Source organism: Gavia stellata, chromosome 4, assembly GCF_030936135.1.
Source record: "Gavia stellata isolate bGavSte3 chromosome 4, bGavSte3.hap2, whole genome shotgun sequence".
Lineage (NCBI taxonomy): Eukaryota > Metazoa > Chordata > Aves > Gaviiformes > Gaviidae > Gavia > Gavia stellata.
In genome coordinates, this window is record NC_082597.1 from 74,179,503 (window position 1) to 74,203,507 (window position 24,005).

At 39.3% G+C, this 24,005-nt stretch overlaps 1 protein-coding gene across 3 annotated transcripts in view; it reads left to right on the plus strand.

Moving 5' to 3' along the window:
* The window catches only part of SOX5 (SRY-box transcription factor 5), a 253,266-nt gene that overhangs the window by 34,808 nt on the left and 194,453 nt on the right, over positions 1-24,005 (plus strand). The window lies entirely within an intron of this gene.

Genomic DNA, 24,005 nt, shown 5'->3' on the forward strand with positions numbered 1-24,005 from the left:
TCTCTATTTATCGGCAGTACAGGTACTATACAAACAGATACAGTACAGGCTTTCTCTGCATTATGTCTGGCCAGCAAGTTTCAACCTTGGCCTATAGGTATTGTCTCTGGAGAATCAGTTTCTTTCTGAGACTGTATGTCCAGCCAGTGACTATGCCACTTGTGCTCTGTTGGCTGAGACTAACACCGAACATCTCACTTCTGAGAAGCCACAGAACAGCTTTCCTTTAAGTAAGATTTTCAATTCCTGACTCTTTGGAGCAGAGTCAAACCCCTGGCTGGAAGGTGAAGTTCTCACTATGTTCTCCGTAGATAGCCAGCATGCGTATTTACAGCTAGATTTCCAGGGGACTGTGAGCCAGTTGATACTGTGTGAACATACTGAGCCCTATTCCCTAATGCACAACAATAAGACTTCATTTTCATTTACACCCGCCTATCCTGTTGTAGAAATCTGTTTCAAATGTTTAAAAGCATGGCCCTCAGAGCCCACCTCAGTGTCAAAGCATGAATTGACAGCACCTACAAGAAAATTTTAGGGCAGCCTGCATGCTGGAATGAAAACACGGATACAAACACAGCCCCACTGTCATGTATGTGAGCATGACAGGATTGTAAATTAGTCTTCTCTTCTTGACTGCAGCACACAGTAAGGGTCTGCTGGGAAACAAATTCTTTGTCTAAGCATTTTTTGGAATATTATGTATAATCATAGCATTTCGTTTTTCATTTACGTTGTCTTAATGGTCAGTGCCATGACCTACCTTGTGCCTTTGAATGGAAAAGATCTTTCCTGTGTATGGTATGGGGTGGCGGGAAAGGAGACCAGACTTTTATGTAAGAGAGAAGAAAGAACAGGGGGTTCTGGGCAGTGTATAACTACTCTATTGAGTATAAGGTTGTACAAGCTGCACAGATTCCAGTAAAGAAAGGCCACAGATAGACATGAGAATGGTTACAGAGCCTATGCATTATCTTGGCTCTACTAAAATGAAAATATACAGTACAAACAAAAGATCTACAGCTTTCTGAAGAGATTGGGAGAGAGAGGAGGGGAAGCAACTGAATATTGGGCTTTGCAAATGCATGCAACAGAAAATCTTTTCTTCTCTCTAGCCATTGTTCTATTGTCTTTCAAAGGCCATTAAAATGAACAGCAGGTTCTGATGAAAATTTCATTAAGCCCTAGTTAAATCATTATGAGGGTGCCATATTCATGTCTCTGCTTACTCCCCATCCAGGAAAAAATGAATAGGAAAGGGTGGTTTTTTTTCCCTTTCTCCTTAAAAGCAAACTAACAAAAGTTCAGAAGTTAGAAAAGAATGGGAAATGGGACATGAAACAAAAGGAGGCCAGAGAGGTGAGCTGGCTAGGAAGAAAATTAGACTTGCATAAGAGCATTGAAAGGTGGTGAGGGACAAATATATCATTTTGACAAGTCTCTCTCCCCCTTCCCTTCAGCCAACATGATTGTTTTTAGAGTGGCTAATTAAAAAATACGTATTTCTGGGTGCAGATGGCAAGACTGTTGTTAGAGATCCTCTACAAATACGAATTTCTTTCCCTAAAAGAAGTATGTGCTACTGCAAGCACAATGTCTTCTCTGTTTGAACTCCAGCAGAAAATCTACTTACTGTCGTGTCATCTTCATGCAGTGCTAAAGTAAAGTTGTCAGTCATCAGTGGTTGCTAATCAGCTGATTAGCATATTAATCATAGAATAGTACATTGGAAGGGACCTCAAGGATCGTCTCGTCCAACCTTTCTTGCCAAAAGCACGGTCTAGACAAGATGGCCCAGCACCCTGTTCAGCTGAATCTTAAAAGTGTCCAATGTTGGGGATCCCACCGCTTCCCTGGGGAGGTTATTCCAATGGCTGATTGTTCTCATTGTGAAAAATTTTCCTCATGTCCAATCGGAATCTCCCCAGGAGTCACTTGTACCCATTACCCCTCATCTTTTTTATGTGTCTCGTTGTAAAATGGGAGTCTCCATCTTCTTTGTAGCCACCCTTTAAATACTGGAACATGGTGGTAAGGTCTTCCCCAAGCCTTCTTTTCTCAAGGCTGAACAAACCCAGTTTTCTCAGCCTTTCCTCATATGGCAGGCTTCCCAGTCCTTGGATCCAGTCCTTGGATCATCTTTGTGGACCTTCTCTGGACCCTCTCCAGCCTGTCCACATCTTTTTTGCATAGTGGGGACCAAAACTGAACACAGTATCCAGGTGTACAAAAACTGAGTAGAGTGGGATAATGACTTCTTTATCTCTGCTGGTGATGCTGTTGTTGATGAAACACAGCATCCTCTTGGCTTTCTTCGCCACAGCAGCACACTGTTCACTCATATTGAGTTTGTTGTCCACCAGGACCCTGAGGTCCCTTTCCACAGAGCTGCTCCCCAGACAGGGAGATCCCAGCCTGTGCTGCACTCCTGGATTATCTTTTCCCAGGTGCAAGACCTGACACTTGCTCTTGTTGAACTTCCTAAGGTTCTTGTTAGCCCACTCTTCCAGCCTATTCAGGTCAAATGAATTTCCACATGAATAAGAAAAGTTACAAGTGGGAATCTTTGGTAGTACATGTAGGTAACAGTTCAACAATGCATGATCATTGTGTATTTCAGTAATAATTTTTAGTCTTGCTAGTTCATGGAGCTTTGTAGGAAGACCAAGAATCTTGGCTAAGCTTTGCTGCATTATGTCAGCAACAATAATATAATACTTTATTTCTCTTTGGGAAGAAAGGGAAACATTTGCACCAGTAGCTGAGGTTTAATTAAATCAATTTCCTGTGAATCTTTCAAAGACCAGACATGAGCCAGATTCCCATTTCTCTAGGTACTCAAAAGTTTATGTATTATTTAACTTGTACAATGGACTGTGTTTGCTCTGGTTTTATTGTTTGAAATTGTCTTCTGAATTACAGTGGGAAATGTGCTTTTGAAGCATTCTTTCAAATGGTCTGTTTCTTCAAAACTGGAAAAAAGAGAAGGGCTGGGTAGGCAACTTTAGGTCTCGATCCAAACCTCGTATCAGTCAGGGAAAGGACTTCTCTTTTCTTAAATGGGTTTTGAGGACAAATGAGATATTCCAAAATATTGATAACAGGTCTGACTGTTTTTAAGAAACTTTACTGATATTAGGTAAATAGTTTACTTAAATTATGTTTGTTTGAAAGTAAGAGTTATAATTTGTAAATTTTGTCAGTAAAGGACAAGGATTTTTACAGTGTTGTGAAACATACTGCTCAGAGTGCATGAATGCACACGTGTATGTATGCATATATGTAAGCACATACATGTACCCACACATGCGCTGACAAGGGAAGCATCACTGTTCGTATAAATGGTTTCCATGTTGATGTGTTGTATGTATGCCCTTGGTTAATGTCCCCTGTAGGAAGCCATGCTACCTACTCATTCCTAAGAACTTTCCAAAAGCTTGTCACTTGCTTTTCCTCCTTGCATATGTGTATGGTTTTAGTTTTCACAGGGATTTATACTTAGCTTTAAAGCTCCATGCTCTTTTTTTCCCCTAAACTTGCCATTTTACTCTTGCTGTATGAAAGTATGTGATTGACAATGAGTCATGCTGACATAGAGACATAGAGTGTTTCAGTGAATCTAAAACTTGTGGAATTTTACTCATTGCTAATACAGTGCTCATTTTTCTTCTCTTCAATTCTACAGAAAAACCTTATATGCAGCTTTAGCATTAGGCCCCCAAAGGCATAAACCTATTAGTGAAGTCACACAATGTTATTTTACATGAAACATTCTGTCCTTTCTAACTTGAACTTCAGAAGAGGAGTCAGTCCCCTTTTATTCCTGGTATACAATAATGAAGATAATGGAGTGGGTTTGGAGAAGCCTTATATACTGTGACAGACCTCAAGCCCCTGCCCTGAGGGTCGTCTGAAGACCACAGGATTCCTTTTGCAGCTAAAATCATTAGGCGAATGAGATACAGGCATGTTTTTCTTCTGTTTTCTTAAGGCATCAGAGGATGGCAGACACTCTCTGTCTTTCTGTTCTCTTCATTTGTAGAAATGAAATGGAAATCTCTTTGAAGTCACTGAGCTTGACACAAGTTCATGAAAGCAAAGACCAAAGCAGCCACTTAGCTTTTTCTTGCACTATTAATGGGATTGGATTGCTGTATTTTAATTTATGGTCTGTGCTTGTGTAAAATTAAATCTCTGAAATCTGTGTAGCCTTTCCTCTAAACTTATGGCTTGGCTTCTTGGGAAGAAAATAGGCAAACAAGTAAATTCTCTCCTGTTTTTAGAATAGGCCAGAGTACTCACTGGCTCTTTACATCCCCTAATTTTTGGTTAAGAATCAATCTTCTTTATCCATTTTGGCAGTATATGTTTGTAACAGGTTATGTATCTGTCTGTTTATCTTTAAAACTTACGTACTGTATCTTCTGAGGCCAGATTGATGTTATTGTACAGAATTTGTAGGAATTCAGGATAAAAGGGATCATATGGGCATCTACCTGACCACAGAGACTGTGCATATGAGCGTGTGCACCTGTGGGTACACTCATTCATCTGCATGGCTCATTCTTCTATGATAAGGACCTCTGAAACTCAATTTGGTTTGGCCGTTTACATGAATACTTTGAATTTTATATAAATACATGTACCCAGATATACATATATATAAAGTGCATGTAATATATATATTTAGACACAAGAATTATGTATATATAGTGTTTAATATTGTTCCTACTCCAAAATTTCGATCTACTAGTCCTTAGGTCTTCTGAGCAGGAACAATTAATCTCAAGTGTTTAGTAAGCAGGTAATATGTATGTTTGTGGGGTTTTAACAGTCAATGTGAGTACTAGAGCCTTATGTATTATAATATGCTGCAATACTATAAGTAATTACTTTGTCAGAAAGAAAGGGATGAAAAAGGTCTCTCGGGCATGATTTTTGTCTTCTGAACATCCCCCAAAGGCTATTTGTGTTTGATGTTTAAGTTTACATTATAAATCACAACACCTGTTCTTGTGGTAATTTAAATGGCTGTTGTTAAAGCAGTTCTGTAGTCTGTAAAAGTGAACCATATTGAATTTAGGCTCTCCAGTTGAAATAAGATCCCAGAATATCTCCTAATATTATCAAACTTTTAATCAGCATATCTTGTCAAGAAAACAAGAGGTCTCCCTCTTCTTAAGCCATAAATTCCAAAGCAGGCCATTAATGGGCACAAGAAGGGAGTCCTTTGAAATGCCGACTCTTGTTTTTAATTCGCATCTGATGAGATGGGAAGAAATAAAGTGAACAGATTTGGGAAAAGCTTAAGGATACTCTAACTGGTTGAGGTTTGAATTTCTTTTATTTGGTTCTTCACTGTCCCTTTGACAAAGTATGTGTTGAAGAGGCTTTGTAATGCTGTCCTGCTGAAGGACAAACAAGGATACTTTGCAGCTGAGTACTTCTAAGTTTTGTTCATACACTCCTGCTGCTGTGGAAGGATGCTTCAAGTGCATTGTGGTTCCATGTTCATCTATGCAGTCTGTCACCAGAAAATGTGTCTTTTCTTGTAGAGCAAGCCAGTATCAGACTTCCATGTACTTCTTTCAAAGGCCCTGCCATGTGGAATTGTGCATTCATATACTGCTGATAAAAATAAAAAATAATTTTAAAAAAAATTCAAACAATGAAGTTTATGAAATAGGCCTATGTGAAGAGAAGGCACTGTTAAATGCTGTGGTGGCGTAAACCTTTATTAACAAGTGCTTTAACTCTAGAACAGAGGTAGCCTAGTTTGAAGCCCTGCCAGCTCTTACTTGCTCAAAGTGAAATTTATTCGTCACCTTCAGTTTTTAAGTGTTTTCCTTCCTAATAGTTTAGCCTGACAGTCACGGTTTATTTCAGTGGATGTTTTCAAAATTTGCTTAGATTCCCTTCCAAGTCTCTCTTGCTTACATCCTCAAAGGTTTGTAGCTTTTGGATTTTTCTTTTCTCTTTTGATAAAGGCTTCTGAGGTGCTGATACAGCATCTTAAATATAGAAGAAAGCATTATGGTCAAGTGAGATTCAGAAAATGTGTGCTTTTGGAGAGAAGATGCAGCCCCTCTCCCCCTCCCTGTTTTAGAATGAAAGTCTTCTCTGATGGGTGGATCTCCACAACTAAAGTTTCCTTCCAGGGTACATTCACTCCATAATATTGGACAAGCAGCAGGCAAAGCAAAATGCTTGATCTCTCACTTCCCATCTTTTACAGTGCAGTGTATCAGTGGTTCACCAAGACCAAAATAATTATTTGGGCTCCTGACTGCCCCTAATTGCCCGAGTAACCAGAGTCTGCAACAGCCATGAATAATTTCAATAGGTGTTTTCAAAACTTGCTGCCACTCTTACCCCCGGATCATTTTGATGTGCCTGTTGCCCCCAATGTATTCCAGCTAGATGAGTTTGCAGTCTGCCTTCATTTTTTGCTTGCTCTGTCTTTTCTTTTTTTTAAATTTCCCCCTCCCCCAGAAAAACCATTAACTTTCTGAGCGTCATTTCAGTCCTTGGATCATTGCTGGAGAAACCGTCTGACCCAGACTGGTAATATACAAATATACATGAGGGAGTGTGCCAGCTCTTTCTGTATGCTTATGTGCCACAGCTTTTGGGGATGTCATTTATTCAAGAGTGAAGAGCGAGCCACCTGTTTCTCAGGCCTCTTGTCCCTCATATTAGAGGTTCAAGCCCTTGCTGAATAGTAACATCTTAATCTGGGCAACATGCACAACATTTAGCTGAAACCTATTTGTCGAGCTAGTGGGGTTTGTGGGATTTTTTTTTCCCTCTCTCTTACCCCCGAGGCGCTTGTCACGACCGTGCATATTAAAATTAATCAGACCTCCCAGGCTTGTGTGACTGTATGGTTTAACATGAAGAAGTGGATATCAAGCATTTGCCCTAATTAAATAGGCCTGCTTGGTTTTGTTCTAGTGGATACTTGTTTTTTTTTTTAATAAGAGCTGCTTATGGAGGAGGCACGGCCAGCTCTAGAGTTAGTGGAGAGCTCACTTCAAAGTTTTCCCCACCACCTGCGCCCAGGATGCTGAGACCTGAAGGGCTCCCCGTGTTCTTTCTTAACAGCACAATTTGTGGGAAGTAAGTGGGGGGGGGGGGAAGGGGGAAATACGGCCAAATGAGCGTGAGAGCGATCAGGGAAGGAGAGGCGAGGAGCTGGGACGAGCATGTGGATTGGCTTTTTGAAGTTGATTAAGATGACCTATCATCCTGTCTGATTAGCTTTAAATCTCAGTCTGTGCCATGAGCTATTCACAAGGCTGTCTTGTGTCTTCTGTTTACCAGAAGCAAGGGAAAGCCTCTAGTACGGCAAGGAGCAACATTTGCAACAACTCCCACTTGCTTGTTTAGCTAATGAAGTAGCCTTGTAAAAACACTCTTAAGTTTGAAGCTGTTGCTTACTTTTATTAGTTAGGTATCTGTTTAACGTTGATATTTTTAAGGTGGTTTGAATGTTGCCAGTTTTACACAAATGTATACATCTCATGCATTGTAAATAAGCTGTACTGGGAAGATAGAACTCCTTTAATCATCTTTTCTTCCCATACAGTTTCATTGTATTGTGGTTTCTGCATTGCATCAGGAGAAAACATGCTATATGCATGTGATTTCTATACTGTAATGTATAAATTCAAAAAGCACTCAAAAAGAGTAAAGGAGAGTTGGGGGGAACCCTAAAACCTGTTAGATAGTAATTAAGGACTGATACCATTTAGCAATTCAACAAGTTAATTTTAGCCAAAAAATAGTAGAAAATTTGGAACGGTCAACATTTTTCGGCAAAATGTTTCATTGGAAATGATATTTTTTGTTTTTAGATGTTTAAGATGATTAATCTGAAAGAGAAATGAAAACATTTCAATTAGGGTTAAATAAAACATTTTGGGTCAGGTGGAAACAGCTTTTCCCCTGACTTGGTTTGGCAGCTGAAATGAAAAAATTCAAACTAGTCAAATGAAAATGAGTTTCAAAGCCTGGAAAGGTTGCGGGGGTGTTTTTGTATCTAATGACCTGAGGAGGACAAATGAGCAGTTGTTATAAAGACACTTAAATGTATCTGAATGTTATGTGCTGTGGTTTTGAGGGTAAACTGTAATATTTTAGTCAGAAAAGCTTTCAAAATTTGATTTCCTCCAAATGTGAAAATGTCTATGTCTTCTGAAGCCTCAGTCAGAAAAGTTTTGCAGCACCTAGGGCATTTCATTTTGAAACAGATTTTGGGAGTTTATCATACTTCATATGTTAGACATACTTGTCATGTCTTTGCAGCAGAAACCTGTGAGTCTATTCTTAGAGGGCCTAAAAATCTGCAGTCATTACACCCCCAGAATTTGATTTTGCTTTCTATTAAAATTCTTGCAATCCAGTACGCAGTAAAAAAGCAAAGCTTTATTTATCTGTTTCCATAACAGTTCAAATCGTTGAAGTAAAACCCAGCAGGTAGGATGATACTCCATTGATTTAAAAATTTATTGCATGTCTGTGCACTAACTTGTTGCCATCTTTCTCTCTCGAAGTATTATTATTCTTCCTATTTTATTTTTCATTTCAAACCTTGGCACAACCCAAATGTAAAGAACCATATTGACACTGCCAAGCATCTGCCTGGTGCTTGACAGCATCATAGAAACCCTTCCACTGTTTCATCTGGGTTGCTATTAGTTATTTAACAACACAATGCAAACGGTGCGGTGTGGGTGTGTATGAAATGGAAAGAAAGGTTGAGGTGGGGGGAAGGAGCCCTGTACAAGTAAATACGTCTTTCATCATACCTTTTGTTTGGTCTGTTTGCTGGGTGCTATTCAGTAGTGAATAGAAGTTGTTTGATGGTTCTGCAAAAGGGTAAGAAACCTTTATTCTGCTGCGTTTGTCTCAGTCCAGAAAGTTTTCTGCTTTTGTTTTTCTTGCCTCACTTTGTTGTCACCTGTCTGTTGTTGAAGGGTTTTTGTCGTTCCTGTTTAGCTGCTGTGTCGTAAGCTGAGACTTATGAAACGCTCCTTATTGAGCAAGTGATCTTGTACAGGTGAAGTGGACATTTCGAGAGCTTTGAAAGGTTTGCCGTGGCAGTCTTGGGGGCAATAGAGTTCTTTCAACTTGTGTTTTAATTTATTTATTTAGCCAGGGGATGAAAGTAAAAAGTGAACGAAGAGAAAAATCAGTCTCTGCTTTCTGCTGAAGAATGCCCTGTTAGCACTGTTGCGACTTGGTAAGGCTTTCTGAGATGTTTAGCCTTGATTTAATTCGTATTTAAGATCTCTCCTCCCAGCACATTAATATATTGTCAATGTAGAATGCATTGCATGGTGTAATTACTGAAGAGAGCAGTAGTTGGGAAAACAGACGGTAATTGAACACATGGCTGTTTATTACAACAGGACAGTGCTCCTACGCTGGTATTTAGGCCATTAATAGGGAAGAATTGATTTGTTGTTTTAAGATGAATTCAATCACTGTTGCTTAGGCCTTTGTTTGTTCAGGCCGAGTTATGCTTTGTTTGTGTTATGTGCCCAAGAGGTTTACACACCACAGCGTGGCATTAGTCATGCAGAGGGCTTGGGAGCAGAGAGCCATTTAAACGAACAAAGGACATTTTTCTTTTTGGCTCTGTTTATCTTCCTCTCTAGTTTTGTTACCCTCCAATCTATCTCCATCTCTCTCTCCCTCTTTCTCCCCCCTCCTTTCCGCCCAAAACATTTTTGATCAATGCAGAGGTCCTCCTGCTTTCTTCTTTCCCCCTCCTCTTTATTCACCCTCCTGAAGACAAATGGAGCTCTGACTGACAGGTGGCAACATGGGGTTGCGTCGCGGTGTAAATAGGAGTGGTTGCTCCCAAGTTTGTGCAAGGAAGAATTGGGGTAGGGGTCTGGGGGGGGAGGAGCGTTCAACTTGGGGGAAAATGATTAATTTAAAAGCGAACAGAGCAGGAATGAGATGTACCACTGCGTGTCTCAACTCTGGTGTTTTTGAAAGAGGGAACGCGCGCACCTTCTGTGGCTCCTGCTGGCTGGCACTCTGGTGGGGCCCTGTGCAGGCCACATCCCGGGATTTAATGAGCCTTCTGCCCGCTTCTCCTTTTTCCTGATGTGAGTCGGAGGGAGGAAGAGAGAACCAATATGTCTGAAGTTGAATTCCTGGTCTCCCCATTGTGAGCAGTATGGTTTATATTTTAGGCTCATTGTGCTTGAGAGGAATCTCGTCTTGATTTATTTCTGAGTGTGGGAGAGTTAATAGACACTTCAGAATGATGTGGGCCAAATTCTGCTCTCAGGTGTAAGTTCACAACTCCCACAGAATACGCAAGAGCTTTAAGAAGGCAACATTTGACCCAATACAGGATTTGTAAAGAACCCAAGATGAATTGGTTTTTTACCCCTATACAGACAGGCATTATGCCTGTTCCTAGAAAGAGTGTTATTAAGAGGACTGAAAGGTAACAGCAACAACAAAGTCTGTGCAGTCATCAATTGCTAGAAACTTGCATTTCCTAGATGGTGAGATACTTGTATCTAAGTAATGTAGCACATGATGCATTAGCACCCAAACTTGCCTTTTGGAGGTATAGAAGGTACTAGCTTATACAGCACAAGGAAGCAGAGCCACAGATGTGTGACATGGAGAGCCAGATTCTTCCTGTCAGGAAGAAATAGCAATTTAGCATACACGTTCATATGCTGCAACATGCAGGGAAGGATGTGAACCTCAGTTGTTCATCTGAGCCTTTTAGCCATAATTAATTAAATTATTGAATCTCTGAATAAATAATAGAAGCACAGGAGATGACAGCTAGAAGAGGATCTGAAGTCACACAGTGTTTTTATCCATGCCTACAAGCATAGGCAATTGGTTGTGTGGGGGACATGCTACTTGGCAATTACTCACAAATATTTTCTAAATATCTAGGAAGTGTAGTTGCAAAGGCCCAGCCCATATGCCCAAGGGGAAACTTCCTTCCCACCTCAAAACAAAACCTCAGAACAAGTATTGTATTGCTCAGCCAATAAGCAAGAATGATACATACAACCCCGAAGTTAGAACTTGTGTCCAAGTACTTTATCAGAAAGGAAAAGTGTCTCTCCTGACTTGGAAGTGGTTATCCAAGTGTCCTGTTTTTCCAGTACAGTGTGGAATGTTGCATTAGTTTTGTACTGTAGATTAGTCCACACAATCTCAAGGTAAATAGTCTAGAGACAAAGATCACATGGAAGAAGAAAAAAACTCTCAGTTTTGTATGCATCCTTGATCTTTTTTTGCTAAACCTTTTTTTTTTTCTTTTCTGTTTTGCCCACAACACATATCCCATTTCAGTAACTGACCGTCTTATCCCCCCCAGAGTCAGGCACTGGGGGGGGGGGGGAAATGCAAAAAACTCAACAACTAAGCAGAAAAATGGTTTCAACTGTAGTCATTACTGTGTATTCACTCAAATCCTGTAAGATCACTGTCTTGTTGTAAAGTGTAAAGCACATTAATGTATTTTTGCTGGGTTGTCTATACACTAGATTTAAATAAAGCAACGTATTTCCAAATAGTTCCTTTTCCTTGTATGTGAAATTAATATATGAAGATGAAACTAGAGGACAGCAGGCTTTCGCTAATGATTTTCAGCTGCAGCAATTCTGGATTCCACACTGAGCTCATGTACAGCCTTAATCAGCAATGCTGTTTAACTAAATATGGAGACATTTCACTGAAGATTATTTTATTTTAGGTCTTTTTTTATGCATTTCCTCTTGCTGTGTCATCTAATTGATTCACAGCTCCTGTGAAGCTTTGGGGTATGGGACGCACATCCAGGCAAAATGCATTCTTCCTTTATAAGTTTGGCCAAGCCAATCCTATCTGAGTTCAGAGGAATTAAGAAGCTGTCATTGGGAATCATTCTGTAACTAACCATAAAATTATTAGATGAATAATACACATGATGTAGGTGTTTAGGCTATAACCTGTTCTTTCTACTGAAAAAAAAATGCAGTCCTTTTGAGGTGATCATGTTATTACATTACCATTTTTACCCATACTTTGTTGCTAGACTGGTTACTGTAAGGGGGAACACAGTACTCAGTGGGTGTTACACGGTATGCACGACCCAATATTTTAAAGTAACGAGGCCCACAGAAGACAAAAAGACAACAAAATTAGAAGTGCTTTCTTGCATTGTGCCAAACTGCAAAATTTTCCCAATTTTTCTAGGGTAAACTCTTTTTGTTGGTTGTTGGTTTTGTCCTGGCCTTATGCCTTAAATATAGCATGGAACAAACTGCCATTAAAGTGCTAGAGAGAGAGCATTCAGCTGCCACTTCAGGTTCATCCTTGGTTTCTCACATGTCTTTGCTAATGATTGATCTGCTTATATTGGACATTACAAATGTTCACCAGAAGTCAGACTAAATCTACCAACCACCACACTTCTAACTATTTTCAGGAGCAAACAAGATGCAGTGTATGGCCATTTTTTAACTCATCTGCTTCAGCTCTTTTAGTAGACAGGTCCCTGTAGACATAGAGACAGGTGAAAAAGTATCAAGAGGAGAAGAATGAAGATGCCTTCTGCATTTGCATAAACAAGCACCGTTGTGGGAAAATGAAATGGGAAGACAATTTTTGTAGGCTTTTCAGTATAGCTTTTTAAGGGGAGGTTACAAGACGCGCTGTACTATTCTTCAGACCTTCTCTTCTTCCTTAGGATGCACCCTTGCGACCTGATTAATCTTGGGATAGGGAAAATACTAGTGGGGATTTGTTTGTTTGATTGATTTTTTTTTTTTTTTGTGCATAATCTGGTTCCTACTAGAAAAGGACATTGGGATTGTTTAGGCAATCCCAGGTAGCTTTACTCCTAGGCTGAATGTGTTTCATAAAGCTGTCAGTTCTTTAGCTTAATACTGGGTCTTAGTGTATTAATTCAAGGCTTTCAGTGATCTAGGACACAACATGTGCCAGGAGTAGGAACTAAAATTAGAGGCAGACTTTTGGCTGTGAGAGCTGCTTGAGGCTACTTGGGGTGAAAGAGGAGGGAAGAGGCCTGACGTCAGTCACAGCCCAAGGACTGCAAGATGTCCAGAGCATCCCCTCAGATACACATTTTTCTGCAACACACACTGTAGTAAATGACCCTTCCTTTTTTGTCTCATCCCACTTACTGATACAGCACTCGGTGCTTCGTTTCATACACCAGCTCCTTCTTGAAAGCTCTCGTAGTTCACTTGTTACAGCAAAGTCCAGTTCTTGGTATACTGGGTGAGATAGTGATTTTTTTTTTTTCCCCTGCTCTAAAAGAGGAATGAAAACTTGAATAGTAGCTAATCTTTGATAACATGCACCCAAAATAAGTGAAAACATTGTGAAACAAAGTGAAATCATTATGAAGGATTCTAAGTTTCCATTCATAGAAAACAGCTCTTGATGATGTTACCTAATGGTAAAAAAAAGAGTAGGTGAAACAGGGCTGAGCGACAGGAAAATTGCTTCTCCTCCTTCACTTCATTGAATATATTTTATTATGTAAAATTTTATGCTCTTGGCTGTATGCAAGAATCATTTCCCTGTAATTTTTTTTATATATCATAATTCTGTTAAAGACTATGAATGAGGAATAATTAGGCATTATTGTTTGGTTATGTAGATTCTCTTGTGATCCGTTCTTGTTTACTTAATTTAAACTGTCGATACTGTTCTTGCCATGTAGAAATAATGACTGTATTACTTCATGAATATGAGATTACAGGGACCTTGTTTTAAATTGCTGTAACACTTGTTCCTCCTCTGTGATCATTTCAGGCCATCTGAAACATATTCCTTCTTTGCGAAAAGATAAATACTCAGAAACACAAAATTCAGAGACATTTAGTCTTTACTAAAAGATCTTCAGTCTTTACCTTATCCTGGCTTGTCTCTTTCTAATAAAGTCATAAGGCTGTACTTTGGCACTAGTGTGGGATTTGCATAAACATAAGAGGGGGGCCCTGATCTAAATAAGATATGTAGAGGCCATTCTGCAGTATGAGAATTTTGCCTTATATTCAAACGTAGAAAGATTTGTAAGTTTTTATTGTTAGGGAAAAAACCTTCTCCTCTGAAATCTGTACTGTGAATCTAAACTCTGATATTTTGCTCCTATTCATGTACAGCGCTTTCTTTGATGACTGTTGGAGTTCTGATCTCACAGGGAGAGCAGAATATTGGAGTTGAGATTTCTTGAACAGAGCTTGGGGATAATATTGTGTTTAGTTTGTTTCACTAGATGCAAGCTAATCAGAGAATAATTAACAGTCAAAATGCCAAGGTCCTTATTCATGTAAAGGATCTGGTATTGAAGTCCTCAATAAAGTAACACATTGAATTCAATGAGACTTTAAACTGAACAAGTGCTTCAGGATTTGTCCCCAGCTATTTTCTCCCTGTCAGTTTTTAATGAGCATCCCATAAAAGTGTTTAACAATTGTACTGACTTTGATTTTTCAAGGTTTTGGAGAAAATTGCTTTCTCAGGTTGTGAAAAAAATGTTGGAACAAAAAAAAAGCACATTTTTCCCTCGTGATGTCTAAAACATACTGTAAGCAAATTCAAAGACTGTCTCACCTCATGCTTGCAGACAGGCAGTATGTTAAGGATGTTATAAAGAGTATTGTGTAGAAATTGTGAGGAGGAAGAATTACAGCTGATAGAGAAAGGTATTTTAGAGCTCATCTTAAGTTCCTGGGATTGAGATAAAATTTAGATAGAGAGGTAGCTACAGATGCCAGTACTTTGTTTGTTTGTTTTATAAATGAAAGGAAAAAAAATGCCACTGCTAAGATCACCATACAGAGCCTGGTGTTTAAATGCCATGATTTTATGTCAGAAGCAGCAGCTAGGGTATCTGGATTCATCCTTTGCCTTGCTTTCCTTGGTTGTCACTGAGAGCTCCCAGGCTGAGACAGATGGCTGCTGGTTTAGTTGTGTGCGTGGGAGACAGGAACTTCCACATGTGATTTTTTACCATTTGGTAGTAATTAGTTTGTTGTATAAATTAACATTAACTGAACCATTCTTCAGGCATTGTTTGTAATTATCTTCTTTGAGCCTCTGAGTTGTGTAAAGAAATAAAAAGCGGGAAGAAACTGCTTCTTATTTTTTACAGGGAAAGGACTCTATCATTAAGCAGAACAGAGCAGCAATTATCATCGCATGCCCAGTAGACTGAAAACGTCGAAAAAAACCTTAAAAAAGCAAGAACTTTTTTTTCTGTAAATATTAATGGAAATTAAAGATTTAGAAGCGCAGATAGATTTTATAAAAATTGTAATAATGAAGTAAGAATAAAAGCAATGTTGATCATGCCTTCCTGACATCATCATCATTACTGCTACTACCAATACCACTGCTACGACTTCATTTGGTGTGTGTTTGTGAGGAGTAGAGGGTTTCTTTATTTTTTAAAATATATGTTCTCTCAATTTTATTCCTCCCCGCTCCCCCCCCCCCCCCCATCTTTGAGATACTTCCTTATTTTTTTGTGGTAGACAGAAAGGATCTTGTGTCTGCATATCGGGCAGTGAACTATCGTTAGTGCTGGTTTTCTCTGGGGATTTCTGTCAATTCCAGCGACCAGCCAAATTGGAATTCTCAGGAGAACAGCCTCTCGCATGTTCCTTGGCAATTCTGTTTCCAGACTTGGCCAGAGTCCAGACATGCAGAGGTTCGTGGATGTGAAAAATAACAGGGAAAATACCCTCTGGTATGAGTCCAGAATTTTAGTAACGTATTGGGAATCTTTAGGTTCATTTGCTGGAAGAGTTCAGTGTTTCAGTGGGTAAGAAAGTTCTATATTTCATTAGACTGAAGTTTTTCCCTTTCCTACCCAGGAGTAGGTGAGAACTGGTGTTGGTGTCCATCTTCTAGTATAGCTCTCCTACCCTGGATGCAAAGCTGGCAAGTTGGGCAACATGGTGCTGTGCAGTGAATCCTCTCGTGTATGGGCTATATTGCAGTAGTAAAACTCAGGTACAGTCCATCACAAGGCACTCCACAGCTTCATTAAAATTAATTTAGTATCTGAAGTGTACCCTCTAGAGAAGAGTTCAGGTGGCTTGAGTTTTAAAGTGCCTTGGCATTTTCTTGTGACACAAAATGAAGACAATTTTAGACCCAAACTTGAACTTGTCTAGCTAAATGGGTGCTGATTGTGGCTTTACCTAAGTTCGTTCCATACAGGGCCCACACCTGAGAGGTGCATTTGGGTCGTCTTTCTCCTGTCAGAATTGCCATTAATGTTTACATTTGTCCAGATAAATAGCTTTACCTGCACAATAAATGCTAAAAGAGGACTTGAAATTCGAAATGAATAAATATAGTTGCGGTTTAGTTAAGAATTGTTCTGTTTTTCTTGGCACAGTGAATTAGCCTATATGAAGATCCGTGCTGTTTGGGGAAAAGGAAGGTGGGAGGGAGCGTGTGGGAGCTTTAGTGGCTGGAAATGCACAGAGAATACGAGCTGAGTACGCTGAAACCTGCGGAGAAAAGAAAGCCACCGTGGATGGTTTTCTTTCTCTTTTTCTTTCTGGCGAGGGTTAATGCTGTAACTGAGAATATCTGTGATTCTCCGGCTTCTGATATCAATGAATCAAACGTTTTCTGAACCATTCTGTGGAACACTTTTTTCAACTATGAAAACTGAAGGTGCCAACCACTCTTTGATATTGATGTGACAGTGCAGTGGATAGACTTGCAGTTAGCTGAAGTGAGCACGTGAGCTTCTCAGTTCACCTTCGTCCTGCTGAAGGGTTGTGGAACAAGAAGAGATGAACACAGGCTTTTGTTGTATGAAGTATACAGCTGCAGCATCGTCGTACCAACTGTGGGGCTATTTTTTTCATCTCTGGAGGAATACAGGGAGGAAAGATTGGTCCTGTGGCTAAAAGCACAGAGCAGAGAATCAGAAGATAAAATTTCTTCTAGTTTTTGTTTTGTGGGTTTTTTTTCCACACATCTTCCACATGAACTTCATTCTCTGTGTCCAAGTTCTGTGTTTTTAAAGCATGCTTGATAATAGTAACTGTGTACTACTTCACAGTGGTGATACTTAATTATTGCTTGGGAGATGCAGTGGTCCTACTTACAAGAAAGGACTAGACATAGGTCTGAGGAAACAAGCTGGCTGGAAATACGTGGCTGTTACAAGTCAGCCCCATTTGTCTGCCTAACCAGAAATGAGATTGCAGGTTGAGTTTGGAAGCCTTTGGCCTGAATTCAGTAGCTTCAGTAGCCTGAATTCAAGCTTGTAGGCAGAGCTTGCTTTTGCCTTAATGGAAGCTGCAAGTGGAGCAGCTGCAGAGTTGGCCCTGTAGGGTTGTTGTGCAAGGCGAAGTTGGCACTGTAGCTTTGTGCGGTAGTTATACTGCGAGGAAAAGATTTGGTTTCCATGCCTCTTCCTAGATTCTCCTTTCCTGGACCAGACAATTCTCCTTGTTGAATCTCCTGGTGTTCTTACTCGGCGCGAGGGCTGTGCCGGGACATCAGTCTGTGGTCCTCCTGGCTTGCAGTCCTCATGGCACAGGACACAGTGCACACGCGCCAGAGCAGAGGATCATAACCGTAGAGGCAAACATAGAATCATCCCTCTTTGCCTGCCACTTAAAAAATTTCTTGCTGTTGCATGTACTTTCCCTCGCATGCCTTCTAGGATTTATTTATTTATTATATGGACATGTGAGTTACAAGCTTTGGCATGGCAAGAAGGTGAGGAATTTTTTGTTTTGTTTTTAGTTTGGGAAAGAGGCGGGTGGGAGGGAGCATGTGGGAGCTTTAGTGACTTGGAGCTCAAGAGAGTGCATTAATTAACCCAGGAGGATCGCTGGGATATAGGAGTGAGAAACTGCAGCTTTAAAATCTGGTCATCTTTATCCATTGTTGGGTTTGGGTCAGAGACCTTGGATAAGAGAAGGTGGAAGAAGGGTGAGCAGGAGGGTGGGCACAATGGGAACCAGATGTTTCAAGCTGACGGGGGTTGGCCTCTCTGTTATTGTGTGACAAGCCGCCGATCTCCCCCGCACACCCAGCCTTCAAAAGTATGTCATTCTCTTCTGAAGTCCTTCTGTCCTCCGCAGAGGGAGGGGAGAAGAAAGGAAGGGGAGGCACACACGTGCATGCACATACATACATGCATACACACATGCACGCACACATGCTCACACAGACAACCCTGGCTCTGCTTTTTTCCTTTGGCCTACCTTGTCGAATGGCCCTGGAAGACTAAACAGGTGTTATCTACTTTTGATTTCAGTGCATTTAAATTAATCCTGTCAGCTCAGCTGTTAAAACAACTGTCATCTCCAGCTGTTAGTAATTTTCGACTGGGCACTTTTACAGGTTGCCAAGTTCTGAGCCTGCATTGTGAATCTCTCGCTCCCTTTCTCTCAAAGCGCTATAGTAACAATTTCTATTTTTTTTAAAGGGCACTTGCATTGCACTGTTTTTATATCAAACCCTGTTTATTATATATTGAAATAATAATATCACAAAACCCAACATCATCATGCCAGACTTTGGAATAAAGAGCTAAACCATGTGTGGAGTGCAGTGCATATCAATCTTCTGTGGGTTTGTTGCAGCCTCTCTGTGCATTTTAAATTTGAATGAGAGATGAATCAACCTGAGGGTTTGGGAGGGAGGAAGAGGGGGGGCTCTAAATTTTTATTGCCAAAAATAAAGCCTCCTTTTTAGAAGCACTGGTCTCTTTTTTCCCTTTTGCCTCAATGTACGTTTAATTTTCATAACTGGTATTAACAGGAGGGACCTCGTAATGAAAATATTTAAAATACCTTTCAGTTGTTAGAGTAATAACGTACATGTGGTAGCCTTAAGAATTGTAGGGGAAAAAAATCATAAATTGGATTCATGTTATTGATTTCAGTAGACACTCTCTAATGTGACTTACTCCTCTGTGGTCAGGATCTATAGTCCATTACCAGTGCTTCAGAGTCAGATAGCACTTGTGGATTACACAGATCTGAATCCTGACAAGGAAGGCTTTCTGTGCCTTTAAGGTTTCCACTCATTACAGTTGTCTGCCCAGATTTTCAACTGGTATAGAACTGATGCTGCTCCCTTGGCTTATGTTGCAAGCCGTTCTTAAAACACTGGAAAGGATTATTCAGGCATTCTCTTGCACGTTCCCAGGAAAAGGATGTACTTAAAAAGTGGCTGTAGGTAATCTTTTTCTCAGCAGACCACAGATGATTTCAAGTGTCAGGTAGTCAAATAAAAGGGATCCTTTAAAAAAAATCATGCTTTGTATTGTCTGTATCCTACATAAATAAGGGCACTGTTTCTATATCTTGTAGTAAAATAAAGACTTCAAATTTGAAACCTCATTTCTTAAGATTTTCATTATCTTTTAGTTTTTAATTTCTTCAAAATGGGATGTTAAATAGGAGTGTAAATATTCCTATTCAATGTTAAAATAGGAAATACTCCCCAAATAATACCAGTATATTTCTTTTTCTTTCACTGTTTATTCTTATGCTTGGATGAAGAATTTTATTATTTAGGAAAAGAAAAGAAGCCAAAAACTTTAGTAATTATATGAAAGATAAAAAGGAAATGTCACATGCTGAAGTACTATCTAATTCAGCAGGGCAGGTGCTGATCCCATTTCCACCTTTAAAATGTATCTATGCTTTTTGGCGTGTTCAGCCTGTAATACAGAATTGCAGCTATCTGAGCAGCATCCTAAATTCCAGTACAGTTGTGGCTGTTTTTGAAGACCCCTACATTAACGTCTTCCTAGAGAAGTTTTGAATTCTTTATGAAATAACTGTATTCATATGCATCAGTCTTTGAGTGAGCCATCATTATTATCTTTCTTCTCAAACAGTGCTACCATTTAAGTAGGAGATGAAGCAACTTCCTCAGATTTCCCATTCCTTACTAAACAATTGTAGTATTTTTCAGTTAAATGTGAAATGATTACTGAAGGTCCCATTTAGTATTAAAATGTGGAATACTAGTTATGAAGTATGCATCTGTGCACAGGAGGCTGTGGATATGTAGGACCAAACTATATACATACATACACATGACTACTGTTGCTACTAGCTTTAGCTGGAGCTGAGGTTGCTTGTCTTGAATTCTGTTCTGTCTCTGCATGGATGAATACCGGAACTACAGTGGTATACCAGGCACGTTTTAGTGGAGAGTTTAACATAATTTACTTAATGTAAGAATTTAAGCAAAATATATTAATCTAAGATTCTGATTTCACAGAAACTGCTACCGGGCAGGAATTCTGTTAGATCAAAGCAAGTACTTCCTATAAAATACCGCTTTTTTAAAAAACCAATTGAAGTGATTGAAAATTCAAATAAAGAAAAGATACACTATTATGGAAACCTTTTTCTACCCAAAATCCAACCATTTTGTTTTAGGGAGATTAAAGAGTTCAGACTCTGATGCAGTTTCATTTTGTGATTTATAGTGTATGTGATAAGTCATTGTTTAAACCTGCATCAAGCCCTGCTGGAAGATGCATTGTCAAATGTTCCTGCTTACAAGGATTTATCAATATAGGTTTAGTTTCTGTTTTGCAAGATGTTTGAAAAACAACTGAACTTCGAAGCCAGATTTGCTTGTGGTTCCTGAGGATGGACTGACGCTTCTTTACTCCTTCCATCTCCACATCTTGTCCCCACCACCTTTTGCACCAGAACTGATGTTTGACTTATGGCTTCTGCAACAAGCTGTTACCATCTCCGTGGTGCCAAATACTGTTAAAGGTACGGCATTTCTTAAAATCAGACAGTGGTTAACTTAATGCTGCAAAGGCTAATTTACACATATTGTTCTTGTCTTTCCTCTTTTGCAAGTTCCTTTCCTTGCAAACACATAGCTTGAATCTCATTTGTCATGGCACCATTTTAAAAGACAGGTAGTTCCAGTGACATCAGTGAAATTATCTATGTGTAAAATTGAAGTAAGCGAGACTGAATCAGAGCCCAGTGCCATCAACATAAAAATCTGTGTCTACTTTGAGGGTTTTGTGCAACTTGAAAGGTTCCATTAATCTTATCTATATGTAGTAAAACCTTGTCAATTCACACTAATGATTCTGGGAGTTAACAGGTAAGCACATTTTTCAGCTGGCTTCCACTTGGGTGAGGGACTGAACCTAAACTTTTGACCCTACACATCTAAATTTAGGGGTATTCAAAATCTGAATTTTGCAACTCGAGTCAATATTTAAATTTATTTGACTTTGCATTTAGCAGTTTTGGCCAACTGATTTATGTTTGACAATCCAAAGGTGTAAGAGATATCTGCATACGCTATTATCTCTCAGAAGATAGACAGAGCACACATACGAAGGGTGGGGACTGTGGAATGCTCTAGCCTGACTGAGGAGGAGACTGCAGGCACACAGATATTCATGCTGCTGAACTCGTAAAACTTGTCCTCATCCTCGGGGACCAAGGAAGCCCTTTAGTGGCCCAGAACTCAAGGGACTGGTGATACTTATAAGAGCATTCGTCCATCCGTCTGTTTCTTTCTTGTGTGGCTGGAGTAAGTAGAGGAAGATTTACCTGAAGTCTGGTTTTTGAGAGGAGAGGAAAGATTGCTCCATTGGCTTTTTTACCATTGACTGAAAAAAACGTATAACATGAGGAACAACAGGCTCTGATTATTTATTACTCTTTTCTTTCAGTTCTCATCTTTCAGTTCAGTATCTTATTTTCCCTTTCTTCTTACCTTCTTTTCCGATCTTTCTACTTGTATTCTTGAAAGAGCTCATTAACATCCATTAACTAGGTTTGACGAGCATGAACAAGTATCTCCAAGGCAAGCAAGAAGAGCGACAGTAGTAGCAAAAATAATAGTGAAAATTTGATATCAACAGGACATGACTATGTAAAGTGCACTGCAATGTCAATATAGCATAGAATATTGCTAGGCTCTTAATTAAGCAGCGGTTTCTTTTAGATGAGATATTAAATGCAATTCTTGACTGTTCTTTCAGATCTCTAACCCCAATAAATAGTAAGCTATGCTTCTGAAGTTCCTATATTCATAAAATGAAAAGTGCAAATTTAAAATTATCAGTATATTGCCATGACCCGCTGTGTGGTTGTTCTTATTTTGGTGGAAGAAGGACATTCTCAGTTTAGTTCGTTGTCGAGGAAGGACTATAAGCTAAGCTGAAAAAATACTCATTTGCATTCAAAGCTATGATGGTAAATGTGTGGCTTAAATAGATAAAACTTACCCAAGTAAACAAGCAAAACATTCTGTGTCCTGCTAACTATTGCCAACTATCTTTGATAGATATACCTCAAAGTAAGCACATTCAAATAGCTACAGCTGTTTTCAGTGGTACCAACGTGATTTGCTTCCCATAATAAAGTGCTTGTTTTGGTACCTTTGAACAAAATTTTCTTCATCCACTGTTGATGGATGTCCTGGATGATGTTCAGTATTTCCCTCCTCTCCAGGTGGACTGCTGGTCGGTGGTCATGTGTGTAGGTTTTTCTGATTCCGTGTAGGTCATGGAAGATGACATTTTTCAGTGCTTTCAGAAAAACACAGGAGATAAGCACATTTATGTGGCATTGGTAGGCTGTCATGAACAAAGTCAACAGAACTAAAATTAGGACTGTGTATTTCTCTGTGTGTGTGTACAGGTATGCATGTGTTTATGTTCCTGTAAGAAGCTAATGTAAACTGATGCCTGTTTCTGCTTTTCTGTGGAGGACAGGAAAGACAAAGTCCCACATCTACACTATGTTTTTGAAACTTGATACGTTATAAACTCATTGAGGCAGAGACTATGCTTACTTTGTGTTTTCTTTACCAGTGGCTATAATGTTAGTATTATTAAAAAAAAAAAAGTCACCTCACATAATGTGCTCTAGTAAAGGTAATATTTCTTTGTGATTTCCTTCAAAATTTTGCTTTAGAATTTCCAAAATCTTAATGTTTTCAGACCAGTTGATGTGACAAATTAAAAACGGATTTCTACCTTGGATAGTGCCTTTTTAAGTGGATTTTATTTTCAAGTGAAGAAGCCACAAAACATATAATTGTAAGTAACTTTTCTCCAACCCCATTTCTGTCCACCTTTTTCCCCAGTCAAAAACTCTGGACTTACCCTTAGAATATTTTTCAGTAAGCGAAATGCCTGTAAGTACTTCACCTCAAGTTAAAATGATTAGGGCAGACACTTTTGTGCTAAGCTAGAAGAGTAAGTGCAGCTTTTTCCCTGTTGAGCAAAACTACTTTAAAACAAGTTTAATGTATAATTACTGCATTTTTCTGCAGTTTCAGAGTATGGTCATGAGCAAGTTACCATGACGTAAACTAAAGATAAGAATTTGCAACTTGTCAACTACTTCTAGTTATTCCTTGCATGATTTGTCTTTACCTATTGTAAACCGATGTAGCGTTGTCATCTTTCATTGATCATAAGTTAGCATGTATACTGTGGAGTAAGAGTGGGTGTACAAGCAATTACCAATGACTGGCCAGTGTTCTGCAAGGTCGTATTGAAGCCTGTCATACAAGAAGATGTTCAGATGTTTTTAATTTGGACAAGGTCCATGGCTGCTTTAGGGGTATTTCCTTTTGAGGTTGCTGTGTCATACTAATACAAGCTGTTATCCTAGCAAGTCAACCATATGAACCTTTTAGAATTAATGCACTCTTCTTCAATGCACAGTATTCAGTTCATGTTTTTCTTGTTAGAGAACCAGTTGATTAGTTTAGTTCTCTTGTATAAATTATTTCCTTCCATTAGTACTTTTTACAGTTGTCACATCTTTGTTTTTAAATGAGTACGTTGAACATTCTGAGAACATTTTGATGTTCTTAAAACTATAGGGACTGTGGCTAGAACATAATTTTAGGAAGCTTAGTTAATTGCCCAGGTTAGAGATCTCCGCCAGTGCTCTTGAGGAGTGTCAGTGGAAGGAAAACTCATGTGAACAAGAAGGCTCATGTGC